General features: G+C 30.1%; 1 long non-coding RNA gene across 3 annotated transcripts; it reads left to right on the top strand.

Moving 5' to 3' along the window:
* Positions 1-529: 529 nt before the first annotated feature.
* LOC114175164 (uncharacterized) lies at positions 530-1,434 on the top strand. Of its 3 annotated transcripts, none has more exons than XR_003602806.2 (3): positions 530-822; positions 993-1,053; positions 1,180-1,434. It is a non-coding gene; the product is annotated as an uncharacterized LOC114175164 (long non-coding RNA). The 3 variants fall into 3 exon arrangements; XR_014993330.1 differs by having other exon boundaries at positions 993-1,058; XR_014993329.1 differs by having other exon boundaries at positions 993-1,434.
* The last annotated feature ends 9,155 nt before the right edge of the window (positions 1,435-10,589 follow it).

Below are 10,589 nucleotides of genomic sequence, written 5' to 3'. Positions count from 1 at the left end.
TCCAAAGACTCCACCAAAACAACATAAGAGTATAAGAGTATAGGCAAACGATGAAATTATACAAGATGAGAGCTAGGATTACGGAGCATGAAGACACCACAATTTCTAAGTTTCTTAGTACTCTAAGTCTTAAAATAAAAGATATAGTGTAATTGTTGCCCTACCATAATCTAAATGACTTGATAAAATTTTGCAAAATGGTAGAGTAGCAAAATTTGGGTAAAAGTTTTAAAATTAACCATTTTATCTCTTAAGTAAAGAAGGATTACAAGAAGGAGAGCAAACAAATAAATGAAGTCTTCTAAAAATTTTAAAGAAAAGGAAAAACCAGAAAAAATGTCATCCACACACTCACATTAATGATATTAAGTGTTTCAGATGTCTTAATAAAGACCACATATGGATGCCCCACAAAAAGATCACGATTCTTCAAAATTATGTCATTTAAAAATCATTTTTTAATAATTTTTTTTTTCATTCTAAAATCTTTTCCTAATTTTTAATTTTTGTGCCGCTCTTTCTTTTTGTTTTCAAAGTACATTCCCGCTTTTCCAAAATCACCCTATTCCCAGCACATTGAACTTCCAAACCCCTTTCAAAATTCTCGAAACAACCGTTTGAACTTCATTCGCTTTGAAATTCATTCACTACGAAATTCAACACTTCCTTTAAGCCCATTCTACACTTGAAACTGATTCTCTTAAGATGGTATTTTCAAACATTCATTCATTAATTGGAAATTTCTCAGGTTCACTCTCACACATGGAGTCACTATCTGAGGCTCACTCTCGCATTCCCAAATCGGAATCGACAGTCCCCCTAGTAAGTTTAATCCATAAACTTTAAATTTTTGTTCAAGAACTCTATAAATCTCGGCTCTCACTTTACTTCAGACCACTGCATATAATCTTGTTTTGGTACATCCTTTGAAATTTTTATTTGGTTAGTTAATGAAGAGGTCAGGGTTTGATAATCTTGTTTTGTGTTTACAGGGTTTCTTATTTTTTCGATATTTATTAATCATTTCTTGTTATGGTACATCCTTTGACAAGGGTAAGGTAAGGTTGGTCCGGTTTTCCGGTTCAAAAATATTTAAGTTTTGTGTTTGCTCAATTTAAACTCGTAGCTATATAGGTGGTTTGTGGAAGACATGGTTTAATCGTGACTTAATTGTGGCAGGGAGGATCATTGTTAAAGAAGAGAGTGCGGGTTCTGTTTCATTCTCACATCACCTTGTTAGAATTGAGAAACCTATAATATGATCCCAAGTTTAGAAATCATTTAGACAGGTCTTGTCACTATGAGATTCATTGCCTGATAGCTTGCTTTATCATTTGTTTTGGGTTTACCATTTTCCTCTGGTTCATTGTGTACAGGATTGTTTCCGATGAATTCAAATTTAACAATGAAACAAACCTCATTCCCATTTGGAAACATCGCTGAAGGTAATCATGGTTGTTACCGATTATTCTATGGAAATAGTTATTATTGTGATGCCCGGGTTTAACAAAGCAAGTCCTGCAGATCAAATGCATTTAATGATAGGCTATCTAAATTGTTATTAAGTGCTTGCACAGGGCTAGAAAGCTCATTTACTAGTTAAATAAACATTTTAAATTATGAATATCATATCACACTTTTGCTTCCAAACGTTCAAGAATCTCTTGGTCTGTAGGATCAAACTTCACACCAGCAGGAAGTCCTGATAAGTCATAAATTCCACCTCCCTAACAAATCAAAATATACAAAAAAAGAAGAAGAAATGAATTAAACTAGATAAAAACCAACCAAAAGGATAATGATATATATACATAACATGTTTATATACAAAACGGTGATTCTTGTTTACAGTAGTAAAAAAAAAGAACTTGATATTAGCATTTGATATGATGACCGCAGGTAGGACAAGTTCTAATTAAGCTATGGTTTCGTCCCTCCACTATGATATTAATATTTTTTATAATCCCTTTGCAACCAACAATTTCTCATTACAGCTAGGGATGGCAACGGGGCGGGGTGGGTACGGGTATCATGATCCCATCCTCATCCCCATAATAAAAATTCATCCCCATCCCCATCCTCATCCCCAAACCCAACGGGTATACAACTTTTGACCCATCCCCATCCCCACCGGGTAACGGGTATTTTCTTATACCATACCCATACCCATTTTTTTATTGTTCCATATATCAATTAAATATTTTTTATAAAAAAAATTTAAAAATCACACCAACGGAATCATGATACTATCAAAATATTCAATATTAAAATAACATACTCTTTTTGATTTTCATGATGTCAAATATTAAGAAAAATATTATAATAGTATAAATCTCAAATTAAAGTATCAAATAACAACTAAATAAAATTCAAATAATTATATAAAAGCTAAAAAATTACACATTACTAAAATTTTATAATAACCAAAATATTTATTAATTTTACAAATGATCAGTGGTTTCATTTGCATTCGATCCACCTACACATAGAAAAAAAAATGAAAAATTAGATATGATATAATAATTGAAATTGAAAATTTTAATTACTAGAATATAATGTACCTTCTTCATCAGATTCATTTTCACTCATGAGAACATCTTTTCCTTTTAATTTTTTAACACCTACAAACACCAAATGTAGAATATTAGATGAGAATTCACAAAAAATACTAACAAAAAATATTAATAAATTTGAGTAACTTACCTAGATGGTTTGAGTTCCATATCCAACTTCTTGTACACATCAAAGCCTCTATAGTAATATGATGAAGTCGACTACGGTGAGAAGTTAATATCTGACCACCAGTACTAAAAGCAGATTCAGAAGCTACAGATGTTATTGGAATAGCTAAAACATCCCTTGCAATTGCTTGAAGGGTTGGAAACTTTAACCCATTTGTTTTCCACCATGATAGGATATCAAATTCTTGTGTAACCGGCAAATTATCTTCTTCCAAGTAATAATCCAACTCTGTTTTCATAACTGTAGTTCTAGATTTTTTCTTTTTTGCCATAAACTCTAAAAATTCATTCGCATCATTATCAACATCCTTTCCCAACTCCAATGATGTAGCTCTATAAGAAGAAGTTTCATTCTTTTTTGATTGATATTCCAAAATCAAATCATAGCACATTTGACGAATCCTACTAAGTTTCAGATCAAAATCATTACCATACAATTTATAAAAATAATATTCTAACATGTCCATCTTGTACCTTGGATCTAAAACTGAAGCAATTGCCAATATATCATGAATAACACTCCAGTAACTTTCAAATTTCTTTAACATTTGTATTGCCATATTTTGAATGGTTATCTCAGGAGATTTAACCCAATCATTTATTGCAATCTTGATCTCATAAATCTTTGGGAAAAAGATGTTGGCAGTTGGGTATTTGGAGCCAGAAATGATTTCTGTGATGTCATTAAATAATTTTAGCCTTCGACAAACATTCTTTGCAAATTCCCACTGCATATCAGTTGGCAAAGAAGTGTATTGAGCTTCACATTGCTTTAACCTAAAAAACACATCCTTATAACATATGGCAATATCAAGCATCTTGTAAGTAGAATTCCATCTAGTTGGGCAATCCAAACTTAACTTTTTAGTGAAAGAAATTCGCAATTGTCTAGCTGTTTCCTCAAATTTTTCCATTCTTTTAGGAGTTGCTGTCCAATATGCTACACTTTCTCGAATTTTTTCCACCCCTTCTTTTAGGACGGCTAACCCTTCTTTCACAATCAAATTAAGGATATGTGCTGAACAACGCATATGAAGCAAAGACCCTTTCTTAATGAGTGTGTCCAACTTCAACTTATCCTTAATTTTTTCAATCATGTTATCATTTGTGCTGCAGTTGTCTAAAGTGATAGTAGACAATTTTGTATCAATATTCCAATCGAACAAACAATCAACTAATACATTGCAAAGTCGATCAGCTGTGTGAGGTGCGGGAACATAAATGAACCTATAAATTAAGCAATATTTTGTAAGACATATAATCTTTCTAGAGGTGCATAAAAAAAATTACTGGAAAATTTATAAATTAAAAAAGGTGTACCTCAAAATTATATTTTGCAATGTCCAATTGTCATCAATATAGTGAGCTGTGATAGACATACACCCTTTCTTTTGATTGCTTGCAGTCCACATATCCGATGTAATTGCTATTCTTCCTTTATTTGTATCTATCAACTTCATAACAACTTGTTTTTCATGTTCATAGATGCCGAGTATCTCTTTCTTTATCGTATTTCGTGAAGGAAGTTGAAATAATGGTTGAATTGTTGTCACGAATCTAATAAAACCAATATGGTCCACTATTGACAATGGATATTCATGCAATATAATCATTGTTGCAAGTTCCCTCTTGGCATTTTCTTCATTATAAGCTCCACAAGCCAATTCCTTTTTGCCACTTGAAATCTTAGAAAAAAGTGTTTTTTGTCCCCCTTTTCCTTTTGCTAAAGCCTTCTTTTGAATACATATGTTTGTATGATGGTGCAAGTGCTTTGTTCCATTCTTTGTTTCTCCACCAAGCAGTTTCTTGCAATAGTTACATTTAGCTTTGTATTTTCCATCAACTTTTATCTTTTCAAAGTGTTCCCACACAACACTTTTCAATTTTCCTTTCTCAGGCTCTACTTGTGTTGTTGAATGTATTTCATCATGAACTTCTGAAGGTGTTTGCGTAGATGGATTCAATGGAGATTGACTGTCATTATTGGAACTTTGAAAGGGAGTTGGTTGTTGTGAACACTGTGGTGGACTTGGTACCTGCAAATCTTGATCTCCTGTGCTCATTTTCTCTAGAAACTAACATACGTAACAAAAAAAAATCAAACAAAGTAAAAAGGTTAATTTCTTTTTTAACAAAATATAAAAGGAAAACCAATAATCAAGTTTAAAAATATTTCAAATATTTTTTATACTATTAAAAATTTATATTATACCACTTAAACGAAATAGCACAAATAACAAAATTAAATTAATAATAATTCAAATTTAAACATAGATTCTTCATCTTTTGATCTTGAATTAAATTAAGGATTTATGCAATTGAGCACTTAAAATTGAGAATTAAACATTATCATGAAACAAAAAATAAATAATAAATAAAATTATCATAAAGGAGTAAAGATAATTAAATGTGTGACCCAAATTTGAGAATATCCATTTGAACATAACATAACGGAAAAAAAATGTATAATTAAGATTATGATAAAAGGAAAAGTACCTTGAAGATATGCTTAAACCTTAAAGAACAAGCCAAACAATTAAAAGAGAGTAAAAAAGTGTATAACCAAAGTAACAAAAAGAAGAGCTACAAAATAAGAGTCAAACATTTTCATGAAAATAAATAAATAAATAAAGATAATCAAATGTGTAACCTAAAAATTATTTCATAAAATGAAATTGAGGAACACCTATTTGAACATAACCATGTACAGAGAGTAAAAATTATGTAATAAGAAGAAGAAAAATTACCTTCAAAATTAAATCTTGAAAAACAAACCAGACAATTGAGAGAGTAAACAAAGTGTATAACAAAAAACAAAGAGAATGAGAAATATATTATATATATATATATATTATATTATATATTATATTACTATGTATATATATATTATATGTGTGGATATCTTATGTTTATATATATATATATATAATTATTTATATATATTATATTATATTATATATTATATTATTATTACTATGTATATATATTATATGTGTGGATATCTTATGTTTATATATATATATATATATATATATATATATTTATAGATATATATTTATTTTAAGTATATATTATATTATATTATATAATAATATAAATATAATAATATATATATATTATATGTATATGCGTAGATATTTTATGCTTTTATATATATATATATATATATATATATATATATATATATATATATTTCTTTTAAATTTTTATAAATTTGTAATGTTATAAATTTGTTTATAAAAGATCTCACTAGTTAAATAATTAATTTGTTTTATACGTATATATTATATATATTATATTATGTATATATATTATATGTATATTATATTATATTATATTATATTATATTATATTACATGTATATGTGTAAATATATATATATATATATATATATATATATAAAAGTATATTTTATTTATATGTATATATGCTATATTATATTATATTATATTATATTATATTTTATGTGTAAATATATTATTTATTTATATATATTATTTAGATTATTTAATAAATTATAAATAGTTTAGTAATTTAAGCGGGGACGGGTATTTGGGCGGGTATATATATATATCCCCATCCCCATCCCCATCCCCAGTTGAAAATTTCGGGTATTACCCATACCCATACCCATATCCAGTCAAAGCGGGGATTCCCCGTCAAAACGGGGACGGATTCGGGTGATACCCACGGACACGGATTTATTTGCCATCTCTAATTACAGCATACCAACTATTAAATTTTGCATTTAAATAATTTTTTTTTCAGGACTGCCAGCTTCCAAATTCCTTGGCGAGGACATTAAAGGACTATATATACCCTCTTGCCAAACATTGTTGCCACATTCATTTTCTCTCTGCATTTTTCTGCTCTGTGCCAGCTGTTCTGGTGTTTGTTTTTTTTTTTTTTTTCGTGCAGGAGAGAATGACCATATTCACTGAGCAACATATTCAACTTTGTATGATTGCTTTTCCTTTTCTTGTTAGTTTTGTTCCTAGTGTTACATAACTAAGCTCACATTGCATGCATTTGTAAAGTCACAAGTCGAAGGAAAAAATGTCCAGGTTTGTGGAAACCAATGAGCTTGTTTTGGTTGCTGGATTTCAAGTGCCGATTTGATGCACCGGAAATCATATTATTTGGACAATCCTTCAAGTTTTAATTTCATTCCATTCCATATTTTCTTTTTCTTGTTTTTTCTTAACTTCAACTCATCTTAACATGTTCAAATTTTCTTTTAAATGAAACTAACTCGACACTTTTGAAATATTTGGCAGAGATTCTGAGGCCGAAAGCAAGAGACAAAAGGATGTGGAGGAGTTTTATTGGTCTGAGTGAAGTAAGGAGTTTTATCAAATAGAGATTGATAAAAAGGTAAACCTTGCACTGTATAAATTTTGTATTATTTATTAATTATTCAGAATTACATTAACAATTATTATAATGTGTTAATAATCTAATTTTTTTATATTTATAATAAATACTTACCAACCTCTTTTTTTTTTTTTTTTATTAAAAGACTTGTTCCGTTTATTTTATTTTTCTAACTGTTTTCATTTTTCACTCTATAATTATGTTATAATTAGATGGATTTATTCATAATGTGTGTTTATGTCTCTGTCACTAACAATATTACATCTTTTTGTTTTCATCCATTTAATTTTTATTATTTCTATTTTGATGTATTAATATGCCACTAATAATTTGTATTATAAAATTATTTAATTACTTATATTTTTTTATTTATTGCATGTATAGGATGTTCAAAATGGTTTATCATCTCCAAGTGATATAGCACAATCAAGTGTGGAAGAAAAACATTTTAGGATTAGGTATTAAATGTATTGTATTATGATTTCACAATGACTTCTAATATTTTTATGTTTGGATATTTGAACACTTGGCTACTTTAAAATTGTAAAATAATCAATAAAAAGTTTTCTTTTCACTTTTATTTGTATATTGACATATATTTTTTTATAATTTTATAATTTTTTTATATAATTTAAATTGTCATTATTAAGGAAAAAACATATTGAATTATGAAATTATAAATATAGGAGATATTAATAAATAATAAAATATTACTGAATTATGAAATTATAAATATAAGTGAGTAATAATTAATAATAAAATATTTTAATAAAGACTTATTTATAAAAGTGACATGTACAAATATCATAATATAATGTGAATTATGATTTTTTGAAGTATTGTTGTTTCCATTGGCGTTTTCTAGTAAGTAAATAACGTCGTTTCTAACTACTATTAATTACCTCCTTAAAATGCTACTTTATACATATAAAATGATGTTTGTTGTGGTGTTTCCATTCAAAATGTCATATTATACTTTGTGGCGATAGGAATTATGATAATTTTGAGAAATACCACACTTGTAAATAATGATGTTTAAAAATGTTGTAATATACAAAAGTAATAACCACAACTTACATGATTTTTTGTAGTAATTCAAAGATGGATTCTTGTGATACCTAACTGATTTGTGGAATGTCTAATCAATTTCAAGGTCAGGTGGTTGAAGTTACTTGAATTTTCCCTAATCGTGCACTAGAATACATTAATTCTAGTAATATTCCCAATCGTAAGTTGTCTGTCCCATATATGTCGACCCTCGAACTCAAACCTTCGTCAGGAAACCTACAACCGAGAACTGAAAACCAACAAGAGCTTTTAGGTAAATTCATTTACTTTAAATGGACTTATGAGTGATCAAAAAGGCATTTTGGGCAAAAAAAAGCCCATCCCAGTGGATCCCATAGGTGAGCTAGTATAAATAACACATTACTCTATGCATTCTTTATGCATTGATTATTCTCTGAAATTTCCTGACATCACTAGTGTTAACTTAAGCATCATAGTGCCTTTTGTAGGTATCCTCCTGGTTTTCGGACGAGATCTATTGGAGTCGGAGGACGACTTTCCTAAAGACTGGGTACCAGAAGAGTTTATAGGACTAGATAGAGTACAACTTGGTTTCGTAAGAACATCTTGCATGTTTGAGTGTTGTCCTCCTTGGTGTATGCATGATCTGAGTCGTGGAATACAATGTTCAAGTATTTTTCCATAGAGTCTTTTTATGTGATTTTCTTTTGTTAGTCTTGTTTGCAAATTTTCTCACATGATTTTCTTCTTTAAAAGTTTAGCCTTTCTTGTTTGTAGTGCTTTTTTTGCTTGTCTTTAGGTAATATTTGTAATGTTGCTAGCATAAGGGTTGTGGACAAGCTTGGCTTGAAAACCATTCCTCATGCCAAGCCTTATAAGCTTTTTTGGCTTAGTGAGCAAAGAGAGATCAAAGTTGACAAAGAAGTCCTTATCAAATTCTCCATTAGAAGTTACAAGAATGAGGTTTTGCGTGACTTAGTGCCCATGGAAGCAACTCACATTTTACTTGGTAGGCCATGACAATTTGAAAAAGAAAAGAAATTTTCATGATGGTCATACCAACAAATATTCATTTAACTTCCAAGTCAAGAAAGTCACATTTCTACCTCTTTCACCAAAAGAAGTCAATGAGGACCAACTACAAATGTTAAAGAAAAGAAAAGAAAAGAAGAGAAGGCGCAAGTGAAGGCACAAGGGCATGGCAAAGAGGCCAAGAAGAGTATGATCTTCCTCAAAGGGGTAAAAAAGGTAATGCTTACCAAAAACAAGTCTTAATAGCTTATCATAGTGAGTTTTCCCCCTCCTTCTGAAAGCCTCACTCTACATGTCCTCAAGACTTGACTTTAGTCTTAGATGAGTTCCAATGTATTTTTCAAAAGCCTCTAAATGGGCTTCCACCCCTAAGAGGCATAAAACTAGTCCTTGTCTAATAGGCCAGCCTATAGGACTAGTCTCGAGGAAGCTAAGGAATCCAAAAATAAGTGGAGAAATTGTTGGAAAAAGGGTGGGTGCAACATAGCATGAGTCCTTGTGCAATGCTCGTGATTCTTGTCCCTGAAAAGAATGGAACATGGAGAATGTGCATAGATTGTAAGGTTATCAATAACATAACCATAAAGTACAACCATCTCATGCCTAGGCTAGATGATTTGCTAGATGAACTACATGGTGTGACCATATTCTCCAAAATAAACTTGAAGAGTGGATACAATCAAATAAGAATGAAAGAAGGTGATGAATGGAAAACATTTTTCAAGACTAAATTTGGATTGTATAAGTGGTTAGTCATTCCTTTTGGCTTGACGAATGCACCTAGTACTGTCATGAGACTCATGCATCATGTGCTTAGAGAATTCTTAGGCAAGTTTATGGTAGTCTATTTTGATGACATTCTCATTTATAGCTTGTATAGGGAGGACCATGTGCATCATTTGAAATGTGTACTAGAGACCCTAAGAAAGGAGTCATTGTACTATAACATGGAAAAATGCATCTTTGGTATGGATCATTTGATCTTCTTAGGGTTTAAGATAAATAAACATGGGTCCATGTGGACCAAGAAAAAGTGGTGGCTATAAAGGAGTGGCCAACACCTACAAATGTGAGTGAGTTGTGATCTTTTCATAGGTTGGCTAGCTTCTACAAGAGGTTTGTGCCAAATTTTAGCACCATAATTGCCCATTTAAATCAGTTGGTTAAGAAAGGTGTGAACTTCAAGTGGGGATTGATAAAACAAAGACCTTTGAAACTTTATAAGAAAAATTGAGGGGATTGATAAAACAAAGACCTTTGAAACTTTAAAAGAAAAATTGAGTGTCATGCATCAAATGTGGGTATTAGGGTCATGCTTTTTCAAGAAGGACACTTCACAGCCTACTTTAGTGAGAAGCTTAAAGGTAGTCACATCAACTATTCCACCTATGACAAAGAACTTTATGTTCTTGT

This window comes from Vigna unguiculata, chromosome 3, assembly GCF_037176805.1.
Source record: "Vigna unguiculata cultivar grain cowpea cultivar isolate G323 ecotype 2 chromosome 3, ASM3717680v1, whole genome shotgun sequence".
Lineage (NCBI taxonomy): Eukaryota > Viridiplantae > Streptophyta > Magnoliopsida > Fabales > Fabaceae > Vigna > Vigna unguiculata.
This window is presented reverse-complemented; position numbering and strand designations above follow the sequence as displayed.